Consider the following 20308-nt stretch of genomic DNA (forward strand, 5'->3'; position numbering starts at 1 on the left):
TTGCCTGCATGTATTGGTAGAATGAGTTCCCTTGCCTGGAAGTTCCCTAAACCACAAGTTCAATTTCCATCTCATATAAAAATTGAATGGATGGTTTAAGAGTGCTTTCCCCAATTTAGTGTATTTACTCAGACTATGCCCTATGCCTATGTAAAAGGGTCGAGTGCAAGTGAGCTTTTGAGGAAGGAGCCCTAGAGATAGATGCTGAATCTAAAATGGGCTTCCTTACCATATATTATAGTTATCTTTTTTTTTTTATCCTTTCTCCTCTTAAACCATAAGCTCCATAAGGATAGGGACAATGTCTTACTCAAATAATGTATCTCCACCCACACAATGCCTTGCACACAGTAAGCATTTAACAAATGTTTGTTGAATTAAGTTGAATTCCCAATCACCAAGTATAGATGACCATTTCTTTCATACTTCAGATAGCATGAGCCAAATGACTTCTACTCTTTCTTCTAACCCTCAGATTCCATTATTTAAATCTGTTCTACTTACTATCCATGTGGACAGAGAGAAAGACTACAGATGACAAATTTGGTAAAGTTTTGTCTTGTGTTCTTGAATGGCAGGAGTTGGGGGGTGGTAGAGAGGTGCTAGGGGAGGAGGAGGAGGGGAAAGTAGAAAAGGAGGCAAAAGCTGAATGGCTATACCGCAGCACTGGGAAAACAGTTTGAATAGAAAGATAGCTCTTTTATCTTTCTACAGGGAGAAAAAGCTAGGCACAAAATATCAAGCAAGAGGCTTGATGGAGTTTTTTGGTAAAAGGTAGATTTATTTAGAGTAAACTGAATCATGAGAGAATCTTATCATCATGGAGAGAGAGAGAGAGAGAGAGAGAGAGAGAGAGAGGAGAGAGAGAGGTGCACATATAGGAAAAGACAGAGAGAAAGAGAAAGAGAGGTGTACGTATAAGGAAAGAAAGAGAAAAGGAGAGAAGGAAGGAAGGAAAGAAAGAAAGAAAGAAAGAAAGAAAGAAAGAAAGAAAGAAAGAAAGAAAGAAAGAAAGAAAGAAGGAAGGAAGGAAGGAAGGAAGGAAGGAAGGAAGGAAGGAAGAAAAAAGAGGTGTTCATATAGGGAGAGAGAGACAAAGAGAAAGAGAAAAAAGAGAAATAGAGGTACACATATGGGGGAGAGAAGAAGAAGAAGAAGAAGAAGAAGAAGAAGAAGAAGAAAAAGAAGAAGAAGAAGAAAAAGAAGAGAGAAGAGAGAGAGAGAGAGAGAGACGGAGGTGTACATATAGGAAAAGACAGAGAGAAAGAGAAAAGTGTACATATAAGGAAAGAAAGAGAAAAGGAGAGAAGGAAGGAAAGAAAGGAAGGAAGGAAGAAAGAGGAAGGAAGAAAAAAGAGGTGTTCATATAGGGAGAGACAAAGAGAAAGAGGAAAAAGAGAGAGGTACACATATGGGGGAGAGAAGAAGAAGAAGAAGAAGAAGAAGAAGAAGAAGAAGAAGAAGAAGAAGAAGAAGAAGAAGAAGAAGAAGAAGAAGAAGAAGAAAGAGAGAGAGAGGAGAGAGAGAGAGAGAGACCAGGCTTTGAAGTCCCAAGGTTGTCTTGCCTTTTCTCTTGAACATTTCAGTACTCTAAGCAAGTTTATATGTTGAAGAAAAGGTGCTGAAATGCATTGATGGAATTTCTTTATCTCCTTTCCCCTACACTAAGGGTCTGATCTTTGACAAAAAACCTAAACTCAGTCCATCTCACCCGATAAAGAATTATTCAATAATTGAAACATCCAATTTTCTAGCAGTCATTTCAAATGAATCCCTATAGTGCCTCATTAGATATGCCTTAGTCCTCAGGGTACAAAAGTGTTGACTCTTTTTATGATCTATGCTATGCCAGCCACTTAGCATATGTGGTCTTTATGCTTAGGTGACATGATCTGACTGATGGTATGTATGGCTGTGGGTGTGGAAGATCACAGAATCATAGATTTAGGAACTCCCCTATGCCAACCTCAGTTTTACATAGTAGGAAACTGAGAAGCAGATGGGGGAATGACTTGCCCCAAGGTTACAGAGTGTATGTAGCACAGTCAGAATTCAGACCTGGGTCCCGTGAATCACAATCCGCATAGTTTCCACTATGTCATGCTGCCTTCTCAATGAGTCATTTTATAACAGGGTCTGTTGAGTTAGTACATCACACATCTACACTCTGCCGCTGCTTTCACCTTCACTTGGCCAGTGATTACCCTTTATAGAATCCCTATGGACTCTTTCATTATGTTCATGAGCTCAGTGCCTACTACATAAACAGCACAATGTAGTATATGACTGTCAGAAACCCAGCTGTCTTTCCTCTCTCCAATTAAAGTCAAAATGACACCATCAGCAATTTTTCTACCTCTGTGGCTGAACTCAACTCCCTCCACTCAGGCAGATTCTCTTTTACCCTCTGTGTTTTTCCCATCTGTAATGCTACTTATCTCTTTCCCGAGGGTGATGAGTTCATGAGTAAGTAATGGAGTGCTGTTATTTTTAAAAAAGCAAATATGACACTGGGATGTATAAACAGAAGAAGAGCCTGAGGAAGCCAGGACTTCATCCTGTTGCTCTTGCCTCAGAGCTTCTCAGGCTTATCAAGTAGTGGGCCCAGTCTGGGACTGTTGTAGGGAATCTGGAGACAGTCATGGGGGAGGGCAGCCCATATGTGTGGAGGGTTGGAAAACAGGGTCAAAGTTAAAGGAATTCAGATGGTTTAACTTACTGAAGAGAAGGCTAATGGGTAAGTGATGGTGACAGCCCTCCTTCCCACTAAAGTTGTTTTGGAAACTTCTGTGGGTCTAGAGTAACTTATTTTAATCTAACATTAACTTGCAGTTCTATTTTTAGAATGTGTAGGTACATCTCCCTTTTCTGTTCAATGGGTGGAGATATTACTGTTACTTCTTCACACACACACACACACACACACACACACACCTTGCATTTCACAGGGTCCCAAGAAAGGAGTTGAAGTGACTGCTTTCCTTCTTACTTTTACTTTTGTTACCATTTGTTTCATGAGTCATTGCATAGCAGTGAGTGTCCAGAGAATTTAAATGGAGATTCACTCAGAAGACAATGGAGAGGTGCATGATGGGCATGAGCAGAATACAGTGCACCACAAATCAAGGATTATACAGGAGAAGAGGCGTCAAGCATGACATCAAAACAATGTATGAACTAGGAAGAAAACAGGCTGGTCTTGTGGCTAGAGCAAGAAATGACCAATAGATAGAGTGGTCAAGTAGATAGATAGCATCCCACCTCAGACACTTACTAGTTGTGTATCTTAGACAAGTCACTTAACTTCTCTGGGCCTCAATTTCCTTATGTGTTACGTGAGGGGGTTGGATTCAAGAGCTTCTAAGGTCCTTTTCCAATTCAAAATCTGTAATTTTATGGATAGCCTGTGGCCTCCATTGGTAGCACCATGATGTTAAGAGAAATTGAAGAAGGCCCCTAGCATATTGGGTAGAATTCCTGTGGTGAACTTTTGGGAGAACATGGATAGGAGTACCTGAGAATGGGCTAGCATTCGTCAATGGGTTGCTCTCTGAATCACTGCATAAAATACTCGTAGCAATGATATCCTAAATCCATCTGGATATTTGAGCAGGAAAGCTGCCTTTAGCTTGTGCCGTAAGTTTAAGTGTCAGAAGTTAATGGCCACAATGAGATTCTAAAGCCAGAAACACTTTGGCCAGTGTCATATGTATGGTATATAGTTTTACTTCTTTCTTTCTGAGATCTAATCGATATGCTGTCCAAGAGATGGGAAGGGAACAAACATCTATTAAGTACCTACTGTGTACCAGGCACTCTGTTAAGCACTTTATAAATACTATCTCATTTGCTCCTTACAACAACCCCAAGAAGTGGGTGCTATTATGATCTCCATTTTACAGTTAAAGAAACTGAGGCAATTAGAAGTTAAGTGACTTGCCCAGGGTCACACAACTTTTAAGTGTCCGAGGTAAGATTTGAACTCAAGTCTTCTGGACTCCAAGTTCAGCACTCTATTCACTATACCACCTAGTTGAAGAATCAAATGTAGTACGTATATTTTGTACATCCTTATATAGGGGTATAGGGCAGCTAGATGGAACAGTGGATAGAGAACTGGGCCTAGAGTCAGGAGGACTTGAGTTCAAATCAGGCTTCAGACACTAGCTGTGTGACCCTGGGCAAATCACTTAACCCTGTTTGCCTCAGTTTCCTCATCTATAAAATGGGCCGGAGAAGGACATGGCAAACCACTCCAGCATCTTTGTCGAGAAAACCCCAAATTGGGTCACAAGGAATTGGACACTACTGAAACAACTCAACAACGACAATGACGACAACGACAACAACAACAACAATAGGCGAGCATGTCATTTCCCCTGATAGAATGTAACCTTCCACAGGGGCAGCCCATTTCACTTTTGTCTTTGTATCCTCAACAGCATCTGTCATTCAATCAATAAACATTTATTAAGCAACTACTATTTGCCAGGCACTGAGCTAAGCCCTGGGGATACAAAAAGAGGCAAAAGACAGTCTCTGCTCTGAAGGAGCTTATAATCTAATAAGAGAGACAACATATTCATTCATTATTGCTGACATTAGTGCGCACTCAGTCCAATACATTCAGAGTATCTTGCATACCTCTCAGTATTTGACATTTCCCACAATTCCTTCTACTTCCTCCCTGAATACTGTTACTCTTCATGGTGCTCTTGAAAGAATTACACACACACTCAAGAAAATGGTGTTTCCCAACTGGAAGTCATCACTGCCTCCTCTGAATATATATGACACTTTATTCTCGCATATTGTTTTCAGATTCTCACTTATAGTTACTTGTGTGCCTATCTGATGTTCTTCATTACACTGTAAGTTATCTGAAGGCAGAGACTTTCTTATTTCCCTTTATCTCCTCCCCCCACCCTGCCCTGTAGAACCTAGTACAGGGTCTTTAACACGGTAGGCCTCAATAAATGTAATTTATTGTTGAAATGAACTAATTTTTTCCTTTTCAGTCTTTCCCAATGTTATGCTCTGGAAACCAAAAGTTGGCAAACACAAGCCTTTACCCCTGGGGTCTGAGAATGAATATTAAGCAACATTTGGTAAACAAATGGAGGAAGCTTTACAGAACAATATTTTATTTTCCCTAAAATTCTAATATGAAGACTGAAGTCTGGGGCTTGCACAATTTTTAAATTAAACAGAGTCTATTAGTAGGATGCACTTTATTGTCTTGCTTGGGTCTTGGAATAGCTCAAATCAGGGTTTATATACTGTGTTTAATGGTATGGATATAATCCTGGACCATTGGTGAACAGGGCAACTTTGCTTTCCCTTCCCCTCTTAAATGTTTTCTTGAATGCCATGAGGGCTCAGGTTCCTGTCACTGTTAGTATCTGTGTTCTAAAGCTGCCATCGATGAATGATGAGGGGACAGCAGTAAGAATTGCCAGAAGAAAGCAAAAGCGAAGAAGGCTTAGCTCCTGTCCAAAACCAACCAGTATGTCAGACTATGTTATTGTAAATACAATTAAAGCATCTCTTTTGTAAATGGAATTGATAGCTTTGTACATATAGCACAACACTAAATTTGTGGTCAATTAAATTGTGGAATATAAATATGGGTAGAGAGACTACAAATCTGTGTCTTCTCTGGTGCAAGCAGGCAAACACAGAAAGGTGAGCCATGGAAGGGAGCTTCAGTATGGGAGGAGCCAATCCACCTTAATTAGAGCTCTACAAAGGGCAATACAATAAATTGTGTGTACTGTAGGTGTCTCTGCAGGAAGTTTGTTCACTGGGATATAGATTTACTTTTTATAGCATCTACCTCCCAGAGTTGTGAAAATCAAATGAGATAATATTTGTTAAGCACTTAGCACAGTGTGTGGCATATAGTAGACACTAAATAAATGCACATTTCCTTCCTTCTGTGGGGTCAGGTGCAAAGTCTCTATTTGCGAATAAGATTAAGTCTATTATGAGTCTTGTGAACTTATGTGCTTGTAAGGGGAGCTAGTGGCTACCCTTGAGGATCACAAAATAATGGTATTCCCAAATCATCTCTGCAACTGGATGGAAAGGGAGCAACAATCTAGAGAAGTGAGAACTTCCCAAAGTGTACTCAGGAACACTGTGTCAGGAAGGAGCTTCTGACATAATATGGCAACCAAAATAACTAATATAATCATAGGCTAACTAATACATTACTAACGTAATTATATATATTGAGATAGGTTCCAGGACCTGAGAATATAATAGTTTCACTGTATTGTTCTCTGGTCGAACCACATCTGGAATATCATATTCAGTTCCTGGTGTTACATTTTAGAAAGAACATTGATAAACTAGAAAGTATTGAGAAAAGAGCAAACAAGGAGGTGAAGAAATTTGAGATCATAACATATGAAGATAGATTTTTAAAACAGGATGTTTATCCTGGAGAAAAAAAAGGTAATATGGTAATTGCCTTCAATTATCGTCAATTATCTGTCATTGCAAGAAGGATTAACCTTGTTCTGCTTGACCTCAGAGGAAAGAACTAGGAACTCTGGTTAGAAGTCAGAGAGAGGCAGATATAGAGGCAGAAATTATAAAGCATAAAAATTTATCCAAGTACTTTTTGTAGTAACAAAACACAGATGCCCATTGATTGGGAAATGGCTAAACAAATTGTGGCACATGAATATAATAGATGATTATTATGAAATAAAAAAATAATGAATATAGAGAAATATGGGAAGACTTAAATGGACTGATGTGGAGTGTAGCAAGCAGAAAAGCAATAGAAATATATAGTGATAAGTAAGTAGAAAAGTAGATAAACGGAAAAAGACGGAGTCAAAGAGATAGAGAGAGATAAAGAAAGAGGTCACAAATTTATTAAGGCCATATTCAGGCACTGTGCTAAGCATTGCTTACAACGATGTAAGTGGAAATAGCAATAACAACCACAGCAATAACCTCTGCATGCTGGAAGATTATAATAACCAAGATAACCAAGCATGACAGCAGTGTGGTAAAGTAGAAAGATTACTGGCTCTGTAGTGATCTCTTCACTTCTCTGGGCTTCAGTTTCCTCATCTGTAAAATGGGGGGAAGGGAGTTGGACTAGCTGACTTCTGAGGTCTCTTCCAGCTCTAGAACTATGTTGCTATAAAGTAAACCCTCCTCCTTTCTTTTCAGAGGTGGGGGATTATGGATGTGGAATATTACATATACATTCAGACATGGTTGATGTGACTGAATTGCCTTTTCACCCTCTTCCTTTCATATTTTTTTGTTCCAAAGAGACTCACGGAGGGGTGGAGGGAAAGGTATACATATTCAGAAATGAAGGCAATATTCACAATTTTTTTAATCAAAAAATTAGTGCTATTCGAGATTGGGATAGACTGATTTGGGATACAATAGGTTCCCCCTCACTGAAGATCTTCAAGCAAACATTAGACACCATTTGTTGGCTAAGTTGTAGAGGGGATTCAGTTTTTTAAATGTCCAAAAATGTGTATCTTATTCTGCATATTGGTCTATCATTTATCATCTCTTTGTCATAAGTAGGTGGCATTCTTTATCATTCTTCTGGAATCATGTTGATTACTTGGTTGATTGGAGTTCTTAAGCTTTTTATGATTATTTTTGTAACATGGTGCTATAGTATGAATCATTTTTCTTGTTCTTCTCACTTCACTGTGCATCAGTTCTTACAAATCTTTTCATGGCTCTTTCTTAACAGCATGATAATATTACTTCACATTCACATACTGCAATTTCTTCAGCCATTGCCCAATTGATGGGACAACCATTTTTTTGTCTCCTGTTCAGCGAGGGGAGGTGGTTCCCATCCAGGTGGAGGATTAGATGGGTTTAATGACCTCTGAGGTCACTTCCAAACTTGAGATTCTGTGATTTTGAGATTCTGTGATTTTGATTTCACCAAGCATTCAGAACCTCAGCATAATGACCTTTACACTGCTCCCCAAGGTTTCTCAGTTTGTTCTGAACATGGGGAAGTAGCATCACTGGGTTCCAGTATCTTCAGGTTTTAGAGAAGTCCTCCCATATCAGCAAATACCACTGACAAAATGTATTTGTTGCTGTGAATCTGGGTGCAAACAAGATTTTAATGAACAACATTTGATTCAGTGGTGCTGTTGGACCCAGAGGGGCAGTATGGTATAGAGATAAGAAAGCTGGTCACAATTATCAGGAAGACCTGGGTTCAAGCCCACTTCTAACACATACCAGCTGTGTCTGGCAAGTGACTTCATTTTTCTGTGCCCCCAAGGTAATTGTCTCAAACAATAAATTGTGGAACACTTGCAAATCTGCATTTGCAGAGGGAGAATTTTCATCATTGATGAAGGAATTCCCTCGTCACTGAAATCACAATGTTAACAAAGACCAATTCATGCCCGAGATAGAATTTTTACAGGTTTCATTAACTGTCAGTCATATCTTCTCTGTATTTCAGATATCACAATTGATAACTGTAGCTGTTTAGTTGTTTTCAAGAATGTCCCATTTTATACCTCTTAATGTAATAATAGTGACAATAATGTATAATGTATGATAATAATAATAATAATAATGATAATAATGTAGTAACTTTGAGATTTGTAAAGTGCTTTCCATGGCAACCCATTTTTTCCAACCCTGAGAAGTAGGTACTATTATTGCCCTTATTTTACAGATGAGGCAGAGAGAAGTGAAACAGCTTGTACTTGGTCAGACAGCTAGGAAGTTCTTTGGTGACCTGACTTGTAAAATGCATCCTTCTGTTTCTTGATATTATCAGACATACCACAAACAGTAAGACCTGAGTTCAAACCCAGCCTCAGATACTTATTAGCTTTGTGACTGTGGGAAAGTCACTTCACCCTGTTTGTCTCAGTTTCCTCATCTATAAAATTATCTGGAGAAGGAAAGGGCAAACCACACCAGTATCTTTGCCAAGAAAACCCCAAATGGGGTTACAAAGAATTGAACATGACTAAAATGACTGAACACATATTAAATACATACAAGACCTTTTGTAAAGCTTTTATTTCTTCTCCTAGCTTGATACATCCTGATTAAAAAATTGGTCATTAGAAATTAAGAAAATTATTACTTTCTGGGGTTTTACGCATCCAGTGAATGCATGCTAGTTTACTCAAAACCCAGAAAGACATTGGCTACTGTTATCCTGGATATATTAAGGATTTCCATAACAAACCCTAGGGCAGAAAAGAAAATATTTTAAACTGGGATCTGTTAATACTAAGTTGGCTCAAAGATGTAAATTCAATATATTTTATCCTGGGTGCATTTTATCCAGTTAGGTTTCATAGATTTCCTGACTCTAACTCGAGAACTCTAGGCAAATCCAGGTCTCGGTCTAGTGTGTGCCCAACCTCCAGGCGCCATTAGAATTCCCTGTGTTCCTATGGTTCCTAAAGAAAGGTAAAAGACTGTCTCTGCCCTCAAGAAGCTTACAGGTTAATGGGGAGACAACATGTAAACAACTATGTGCTAACAAGCCATATACAGGATAAATTAGAAATAAACAACAGAGGGAGCACTAGAATTAAGGGTGATTGGAGGAGGATCCTGATAGGAGCTGGGACTTGAAGCCAGAGAAACTGGTTTCAGACGTGAAGGTGAAGATGAAGGGAGAGGAATGAAGATGAAGGAGAGAGTCCAAGGTATTATGAACATGTCAGTGAAAATGTCCAGAGCTGGGAGGTCATGTCTCTTGTCTAAGGAGGAGCAAGAGGACCAAATTTAGTGGATCACAGAGGACATGGAAGGGAGTAAGGTGTAACAATATTGGAAAAGTATGTGTGGTTGCAGGGTAGGGAACAGTTAGAAGGGTTTTAAATGTCAGAGGATTTTAAATTTGATACTGGAGGTGATAGGGAGCCACTGGAGTTTATGGAGCAGGGGCAGGGGTATCTTGGTATATGGACAAGAAAAGAACCTTTTTTCATCCTCATCCCTTATTTCTAAGGGTGGCAAACAATAAGAGTGTTGGAGATATTAGTGGGCTGCAACCTCAGCAGGAACCAATAGTAAGAGAGAAGCCAAAAATACAGTCTTGGGCTCAGTTGAGATACTATACATACATTAATAGCTGTGATAGTCTTAGTCCCTTCTGCTTATATTAAATCACTTCTGGAGTGCTGGATTCAGACCCACATCATCAGAAGGAATGTGTCCAGAGGAAGATGACAATGATGGAAGAGATGTTGCATCATGTGAAAGAGGGATTGGAATTATTCTGATTTTGGAATTATTCTACTTGGCCCCTGAAGTTAGAAGTAAAGATAAATGGATGGAAGTAACAGTGAACACGTTTTAGTTCAATATGAAAAGAGTTTCCCAATATAGAGAACTGTCCACAAATGAAATAGTATGCCCTTAGAGGCAGTGAGTATTCTATTCCTGGAAGTCACAGATTTAGATTTGAAATAATAACAATTGGGGCAGCTAGGTGGCACAGTGGCCTGAAGTCAGGGAGACTCATCTTCCTGAGTTCAAATCTGACCTCAGACACTTAGGAGCTGCGTGACCCTGGACAAGTCACTTAACCCCATTTTCCTCAGTTTTTTCACTTATAAAATGAGCTAGAGAAGGAAATGGCAAACCACTCCAGTATCTTTGCCAAGAAAACTCCAGATGGGGTCACAAAATGTCAGACACGACTAAAAATGACTTTTGTTGTTGTTCAGTCCTTTTAGTCATTTCTGAAAATGACTGAACAACAACAAATAATAATAATGGCTAACATTTACATAATGTACCAGGCATTGTACTAAGTGCTTTATTATTATTATTATTATTATTATTATTATAATTATTATTATTATTATTTCATTTGAGCCTCACAATAGCTCTGGGAGACAGTTTCTGTTATTATCTCCATTTTATAGATTGTGATCGTAGTAGTAATGACAATAATAATAGCTAACATCTGTATAGCACTTCATATGTACCAGGCACTATGTTAAGCACTTTACAGTTATTATCTCAATTGACCCTCAAAAGATGCCTGAGAGGTACATGCTATTGTTATCCCTATATTACAGATAACGATGATGAATAGTTTACATTTATATAGTAAATGCTGTATGCTAAGCACCTCACAATTATTATCTCATTTGATCTCACAACAGCCTTAGGAGATGGATGTTATTATCATCCCTATTTTACAGATGAGACTGAGCTAAACAGAGGTTAAGTGATACATAGTTAAGTATCTGAGGCCAGCTTCCTAATGGAATAGGCACCAAGCTGGAAGGGACCTTAAAGGCTCTCTAGTCCAGACACTTTATTTTACAAACAGAGGCTTAGAGTGGTTCTATCACTTGTCTAGGGTTATATAGGTCTAAGAGGCAAAGGGGAACTTTTCTTGGCTCCACGTCCAATGCCCTAAACATTCTGCCACACTGACTCTTGAAGTTGGAAGGGGTCTCACAGGTCATCTGGTACAACCTGTCCCTAAGCAGAAATCCCTTTTATGATGTCTCTGACAGATGTTAATCAAGTTTCTGGCAGAAGATTTCCAGTACCAGGTTATTCTCTCTTGGACCGTGAGAAAGAGTACTAGTTTCAAAGTCAGAGAATTTGGGTTTGAATCCTGTCTTTTATACATTCATTATCTGTACAACCCTGGGTAAGCCATAACGTCTTTGAATCTCACTTTCCTCATCTGTAAAACAAAGGCTGTCAGGTTATATGACCTCTAAGGTCCCTTCCAGGTCCCAAATCTCAGCCTGCACGCTCTACTTTTGAGCGGTTCAGAAGGCAGCCTGTATCTTGGATGAACCCAAGCATTGGGAATACAGACATAAAAACAAAATCTCTCTTGTCCCTCCTAGGCTTACATTCTACCAGAGTAGGGGACAAAGGAGAAACAACCTGTAAAACTTACTCAAGATTTATAATGGCTTGCTTGGAAAATTGCAGATTGAACAAAAACTCTGACAGAAGTTTCACTTTTTTTCTGAGGCTGTGAACACATGACTTGTTTTTGGGCATGAGTTTGTCTGGTTGGCTAGCAACCGACAAAGTACAAAATATGTCCTCTGACCAATTCTAGAAAGATTTCAGGATTCTGTGAGTCTGGGTAACCACTTATTGGGGTTGTTTCAGAAGGGATTCATGTTTCAGGTATGGGTTGAACTGTATGATGTTAGAAACCACTTTCAGTTTCATGATTCTATGATTCTAAGCCCAGTGCCAGCCAACAAGTATGCTCTTAGTCATACAACAAATGACCACAGGACCTGACTGTGTACAAGTGTGTGTAGATGAATACCATTAAAGGGACTCTGAAAATGCACTAAGACCACAGCTACAGAAGAACAGAGATGACTCATTTTGCCCCCTACTTCTTTGCCACTCAATATGATGCTGTGAAAAGAGTATTGAATCATGAGACCTGATTTTAAATCTAGGCTCTGCTATTTTCTACCCATATGTGGATTTTGAGCAACTTAACCTCTCTCCTGAACTCTCTAAGCTTCAGTTTGCTCATTTGTTGAATAAGAATATTGGACTAGATGGCCTCTGCGGACTTTTTCAGTTCTATATCCATGATCTTGAGAGGGATGATGGGGGCAATAAATAGCTGGAGAAGCCTTGGGAAGTTGACACTCCCTCCTCCCATTTCCCCTGTGGTTTTGACAGCCCATTCACCCTTACTAGGGAGGAAAATTGGGTTTATGCCCCCTTATTATCAGCATCATTTTCCTTACATATTTCAATTATTTGTGGAATCTTGAAATTCTGAGAGCTAAGGAGCCCAAATACTGGCTCTTTTGGTGGGTGAGGGAGAAAGCCTCAGAAGGAGGTAATCTAAGGGTAACAAAGGTCAAATTACTCATGGAAATTTTCCACTGACAATCAATATGGGAGTTTGTTCAAAATGGAAGCCAGGGTATTAGTCAGGAGAATGAGTCATGCAGGACCTAGCTTATTCTACCCAGTTTTTGTTCACTGGCTACCTTTATTAAGCAGAAAATGTTAAATGTGTGTATATTTCTTTGGGTAGAAATAAAGCCAGTTGTCCATTATTCACAAGAAAGGAGGCAAATTGTAGTATAGATAATCCAAAATACCTACCAGTAATGTTTTTTTTTTAAATCTGTTACATATAGTTTTGGAATGGATGTCATGATTTTTTTCTCCTAGGAGGTTTTTTCAAGAGGCAGTATGATGAAATGGCTAGAGTGTTGGACATATACTCTAATCGTATATGAATTCAAATGCTATCTCTGACACTTTCTAGTTCTGTTACTCTGGACAAATCACTTAATCGCTCTAATCCCCAGATGACTATCTATTAATATTTGGGTTGGTTGCAATCTGTCTTGGCAGTGAGGATTTCCTCACATTAATGAAATTTTAGATCCTTGACATAAGATTCACTTGGGTTAATATTAAAGAAAAGCTTTTATTACTTGATAAATGGGAAATGTACAAAAAGATATGATAACCTGGAATTAAAAGCCCTGAAAATGAATAACTTTTCAATGTAACCTTTAACAAATTAGTTCATCTCTCTGAGTTTCAGTTTTTCCATCTCTAAAATGAGTCAGTTGGATTAAATCAAGGGTTCTTAACTTTTTGTGTGTGTCATGGACACATACATATCAGACTACCCTTTGGCGATCTGATAAAGCCTATGGACTCTTCCTCAGAATTTTTTAAAGTCATAATTTCAAAAGTATAAATTTCAGTTGTTGATTCTGGAAATAAAGAGATATATATTTTTTCTCATCCAAGTTTATGAACCTTTGGTTGAAATCTAGGGTTCCATTGACTGCCACCCACCCCCCAAGTTCAGATGATCTTTGCAGAACCTTCCAGTTCTAAATAGGGAATCCTGTTATATGGCTATAGAGCATACTTGATGGGTCAGATAAGTCAATTCAAGATACAGCCCTCTCTATCCACTTGCCTTCATCCAACAAGATGCACCATGCCTTAAAGTGTGGTACCATTCCCCTAATTCACTGTGCCCTAGGAAAGACTCTCTGAATATAACAAGCCCTATATGGATATTGGTGGAGCTAAAATGAAAACAAGACTAAATCTTTCTAGAATGGCAGTAACCAGTGGAGGGGATGGGATTGTGTGTTATGACTGAATGGTGTCGTCAGCACTCTTACAGGTAGACTCAGAATACTCCTTTCAAATTTTCCTACAGAAATACCTAAGCCGACCAATTTGTCATTTCCTTATCTAAAACAAATGGCCCTAAAGTGAAAAAAAGAAAAACAGCTGCATTTTTGTGGATCAGATTTTCCCCTGTGGGTCGCAGAGCCACCAGTGAAAATGATTAGAAGCAGAAGGTTCTTGGCTTTATTTATAGCTTGAAATAATAGCAGTATCTCATTAAATATGGCCAACACAACACTTTTCATCTGAGTTAAACCAAGGGTAAAAAAAGAGCACCAAAGAAGGAGGGTGTGGGATGGTAAAATGTTGAGTGGAAATAGTGTTGGCAGAGCATAGGGACTTAACCATATTACTGTGTTAATGCACTTATGATCCCCATAGACTTCTACTAGGATTACGGCACTCAGTTTGAAAATATTCCACGGAAAAAAAGAATCATTAAGTTCCTAGATCTTCCTTGCTGTACTTGTAGCATGGTGATTGGACATACAGAACTTCTTATTAGGAAGACAGAACTTCCTCCTCCAGTGTGAATTGGAATTTTCTTTGCAAATTATAGAAAGTTGCCAGGTGCCACCGAGACAGTGTCAAACAGCCTATATGTGTCAGAAATGAGGCTTGAACCCAGGTCTTCCTGAATCTGAGGGCAACTCTCTATTCACTATAGCAGGGGTCCTTGAGGCCACACATGGCCTTCTATGTCCTTGGGTGTGGCTTTTTGAGTGAGTCCAAGTTTTACAGAACAAATTATTTTATTAAGGAGATTTGTTTGTTTGTTTGTTTATTATTTGGCTTATATTGGAATGGCAGGATCCTGGATGAGGATGACATCTAACAAGTAATGATAAAAATGTATTTATTTGCCTAAAGTCTTACAAATATAATCAAAAGGACTTTACTTTAAGGGAGAAAGAAAATATTGCATATAAATGCAACATGCTAATACAGATTTTGGGGTTTTCTTAGTGAAGGTACTGGAGCAGTTTGCTATTTCCTTCTTCAGCTATTTTTATAGATGAGGAAATGGAGGCAAACAGGGTTAAGTGACTTGCCCAGGGTCACACAGCTAGTAAGTGTCTGAGGCCAGATTTGTACTCAAGAAGATGAGTGTTTCTGAATTTAGACTCCACACTCTATCCACTGTGCTACCTAGCTGCCCTTGCTAATATGAAAACCACGGAGCAACAGATCTCCAAGTGTGGCTTATGGACCCCTTGGGGGGTGGTTCTTGAGACCTTTTCAAGGGTTATTATTCTCATACTAATACTAAGGTGTTATTTACCTATTAAAATCCAACTTCTTTTTCCAAATATGTATCTGTGTGATTTGTTAGATTTTCTACTTTAATCAAAACAATGTATTACAACAGATTGAATATAAAGACAGGATAGGAGAATCCAGATGGCTTTTATTAAGCCAGACATTGAAAGAGATTTGCAAAAATATTTAAAACAATGTCATTCATGTCACTATTTTTTCCATCTTAGAAAATATAGTTATTTTTCATAAAACTGTTACTTATCTTACTATGTGTTGGGTCTATTATTGTTGTTTTAAAATTAATAAATATTTTAAAAATTAATCCATTTTATTTCTATATGATAAACATTTAATAAACATAACTCACATAAATAAAAGCTCCTTGGCATCCTCAATAATTTTTTAAGTGTATGAAGGGTTTCTTAGACCAAAAGTTTGAGAGCATCTGCCAAAGAGAGTAGACACAATGCAGGAAGAAGAATGTGAGTAAAGACAACCAGAAATTCACAAGAAACAAAAATTAAAAATCCAAAGTAATAAAACCAATGATGTCAGATGTATAGATATACAAGTGCACAAAGTGATGGATAGGAAGCAAGGGAACCCAAGGATAATGCAAAGAGGCAGCTTGGCCTCGTGGGTATCACTGAGAATTGTCTGGATAGTAATCATAAGTGTGCTATAGCTCTGGAAAAATACATGTAAGTTTTAAAAAGAATAAGAGAAGTAAAAGGGAGAGGAAGGAAGAGGAGTATTATATATTAAGAAGACATACCCATGTGAGGAAATCTGGGAATCAGAGGGAAGGAAGAGAAATATAAAGCATTTGGATAAAGATCAGAGTCAAAAACAATTATGATATGGTCATCAGAATTTACCATAGGCAACACAGATGGAAAGAAGAAATTAATAAGGAATTTTGGGGGGGAAATGATCACAGACCTGGCATGGAGGCAGGACATAGACATCAATTATCCAGACATCAGCTGTGGTTCTCTCTAAGTCAAAAAAAAAAGCAAAGATTTCATCCCAGGTATAAGGATCAATAAGGGGAATTTTTAGGGGCAGGAGGATGGGGACTGGATTCTCACCAACAAGTATAAACTGATCGCTGGGACAGAAATTACAAGGATCAGGAGGTAGTAGGAGAAGTAACCACTGTGGCAGGTGAAAGATGAAATGACCACTCCATTTTAGAATTTGTAATAGTGAAGAAGAGGAAAATCATACACAGCGAGATATGTACCCTGGATAGGTAGGATTTCATGGACTAAATTCTACAATGGAAGCCATCTCAGAAGGAATAGGAACTCTTAAGCATATAATTCTAAAGACATACAAATAAAACAATTCTGATGAGCAAGGAAAGGGCAAAACATCTGAAGTGACCAATGTAGATACACAATAATAGCTCAAACAACTTAAATCTTAAAAAAGAAGATGATTTTTCACTACATGACCACCATGGAAGTGTTTTGCATGGCTACATGTATAACCTGTATCGAGCTGCTTGCCTTCTCAATGAGGGTGGGTGGGATGGAGGAAGGGAGAAAATTTGGAACCCGATACATGTTAAAAAAAATTGTTTTCACATGCAACTTGAAAATAAGATACACAGGAAATGGGGTATAAAAATCTATCTTGCCCTACTAGAAAATTGAGGTGAAGGGGATAAGAGAAGGGGGGAGAGATAGAAGGGAGGGCAGATTAGGAGAAGGGATATTCAGAATGCATGCCACCTTGGGGGGCATGGGAGGGATGAGATGGGGAGAAAATTTGGAACTCAAAATCTTGTGCAAGTGAATGTTGAAAACTAAAAATAAATAAATTAATTAAAAAATACTTATTGACCTCTTGAAAAAAAAAGATGGAAGGAGGAGTAGTCAATGGAGGATGAATTTTAATCCACGGCACTGTCAGGTCAGAATTATATCATGAATGCCAAATCTCAGAAAGAGCCAGGGGAAAAAAAGCTAAGCACAAACTTGGCTGGTTTAAAACAGTATTTGAGAAAAAAAAAGGAGGATCACTGAAGGGATAGGGACTCTGCTCTAGTTGTCTGAGATGATAATAACACACAACAGAAAGGAATTGGAAGAAATATATTCTTACTTTTCTTCTTTGGATTATAAAGGACAAACAAAAATATTTAATAGGTAATTATAACTATGGGAAAAGGTTGTAGGAGAAAGAAGAAGAGAAGAATGAAAAACTTAAGTCAAAAAGGAGAAGAAAATTCTCTAAGTGACTTGCAAGGATTTGGACTACTTAAGTAGGTCAGAGGTTGAATTTGGGGAGGAGAAATTTGGCAAAATTTGGGATTAAATAAGGAAAATTTGGAGAACAATCTTCAGTCCCAGAAACTGGTTTAGATTCAGTTTAAGAGTTGAAGAGAAGTAGGATCAATGACAAGGAGGATACAAAAGAACTAAGTAGCATTAAGGAAGATCGAGGAAAATTAAGACCATCACAAATACAGAATAAGAAGCAAACTCATTAATCCAAGTAAACAAGAGACAGACATTGGTTGGAGATGTCATACAGATTACCATATACTAAAGAATATATAAAAGTGAATGAGCTCTTTAGCTGGAAGCAGAGATGAGATCTTAGCTCCAACCAAGAGAGAAAGCCCAATATCACATGAAGAGGTTCATTCTGGCAGTCTCTAGAGAAGCTGGAAATCAGCTACATGTTGAGGAACCAGCTTCTCCCACATCTCTCATTCTTTCTCTCCATCTCTCTACCTCTTCCTATCCCTTCCTCCCCTCCCTCCCCTCTCTCTTTTCTCTCTTCTGTTCTCTTCTCTTTCCTCCTTCTCTTCCTCCTCCTCCTCCTCCTCCTCCTCCTCTTCTTCTTCTTCTTCTTCTTTTTCTTCTTCTTCTCTCTCTGTCTGTCTCTCTGTCTCTCTCCCCACATATCTTTCCCAAAAAGTCTCTAGAACCTCATGTTTTTCTCTCAGAAGTTATATACTATACATATTACCCTTTACTTAGTTATGGAATGTCACATCCGAATCCTCTCTGTTCTGAGTGATGTTCCTACCATGTATATGGCAACATGCAAAAACTCCCTGGTTATAAAACCATTAGAGGGTTAAGCAATTTGATAGAATGGATTGGTGGGTAGGGAAAATTGGTGAAACAACTAGGAGTTTTATACAACACTGAAGGAGAACTGGCTATGGCTGTGACTGGGCAATTACAGAGTAGGGTTGTAAAGTTATTAAAAAAGGATGATTGATTATAAATATTTAACCAGGTGCTTAGAGTTGAGGTGTGAATATCTGGAAATAGCTTCAAGAAATAAAGCTAAAATTCTCAATCATTGCAGAGAGCAGGGATAATTGTGTAGCAACTTGCTTCTAGTGTGTGATGTTTGTTTTTCTGCCATAGCCAAGGACCTTTTTATCTGTCCTCCAAGTATAGGCTGATCTCATTTGTGGAGAAGACAAAGGTTATTAGGGACATGGAAGGGTTCCTAAAATCAACAGATGCAAGGCTTCAATGGAAAAAGAATCTTAGGGGGAGGGAGATGATCTTTGTCAGGATGGTGAAGAGTGTTACACAGAGGAGAAAGGGAATGAAAAGGATAGCTGCTTAATGAGAGCTTTAAAACAGATTTGAGACTCCTGTGGAAGAAAAGAGATGCTCTGAGAAGAGAGAAGCTACTTTTTCTCCCAAGGTCTGACTTCTCTTGTGATCTAGTAGCACCTCTCACACAGACATAATGCAGTGAGACATCATTCTCTCCAGCAGTGAGAAGAAGCAAATGCTCTGGGCTTGAAATGTGGGTTACTTTCTAATGTCCAACATTTAGGAGAGACTAGAAGTCCTAATACAAGGAAGCAAAATTGACTTCATAGGTTATTACTTAGACTTGGTAGAATGAAACTATTAACTGAATTGTATCTCTGAATGGGAATATTTTATTCGAAAGAAAAAGATAGGTAAAAATGTGGTATGGCAGCAATATATATATTAAAAAGGGAGACTTGTGTAAGGAAGTCCAGAAACCAGGCAGAGAAAGAATGATTGAGAATGTTTGGGGTGAGAACAAAGAAGGGAGAAAAAGAAATGATCTTGTCTTTGGAGTATTCTACAGGCCACCTGAACAGAAAGAGAACATAGATAAGGAATCTGGAGAAAAGTTTACAAGCCTGACATTGCGGCATGATATAATAGTGATGAATAACTTCAATTATCCATACATCATCTGGAAATTTCTCATTATTTTAAAAAAGCAATGAATAACTTTATCACTTACTTTATAATAATTTCATCCTTTAATATGTTAGGGAACTGACAAGGAGAAAAATTCTTTTCTCAATCTGATTCTTACTTAGGAGAAAGTGACTCCTAGGATGGAAATAATGAGAACATTACAGGAAAGTGATCATTCTATGCTGGATTTGTGATAGCTAAGAAGAGGAAATCTGGGCATTGTCTGATGTGAATCTTACATTTTGGATTTCAAAGGGTTTAGGGGGAGATAGGTGGGATTCCATGGAGTAAAACACTTCAGGGGAAGGATGAGAGATATTCAAGAATAAAATTCTGAAGATATAAAAGGAAACAACTCCAATGAGGTGGAAAAATGAGATGTGTTTGAAAAGATCAGTGTGGATACACAGAAAACTTACCACCTTAGATTTTAAAAAAGAAAAGGCTAGAAGATGGAAGCAAGGCCAAATAACAGATGGTGAATATAAGAGTGTACCATGGTCCTATAAAAATGGTGTTCAGATTGTCAAAACTCAGTATCAGCTGAGGCAAGACATGTAAGCTAATGACAACAAAAAACTTTGGGGGTTTTTGTTTTGCCTTTGGCTACATTGGGAGAAAAAAGAGAATCAAAGAATGTACAAGACCTTTGC

This window comes from Phascolarctos cinereus, unplaced genomic scaffold, assembly GCF_003287225.1.
Source record: "Phascolarctos cinereus isolate Bilbo 61053 unplaced genomic scaffold, phaCin_HiC Scaffold_4;HRSCAF=312, whole genome shotgun sequence".
NCBI classification, from domain to species: domain Eukaryota; kingdom Metazoa; phylum Chordata; class Mammalia; order Diprotodontia; family Phascolarctidae; genus Phascolarctos; species Phascolarctos cinereus.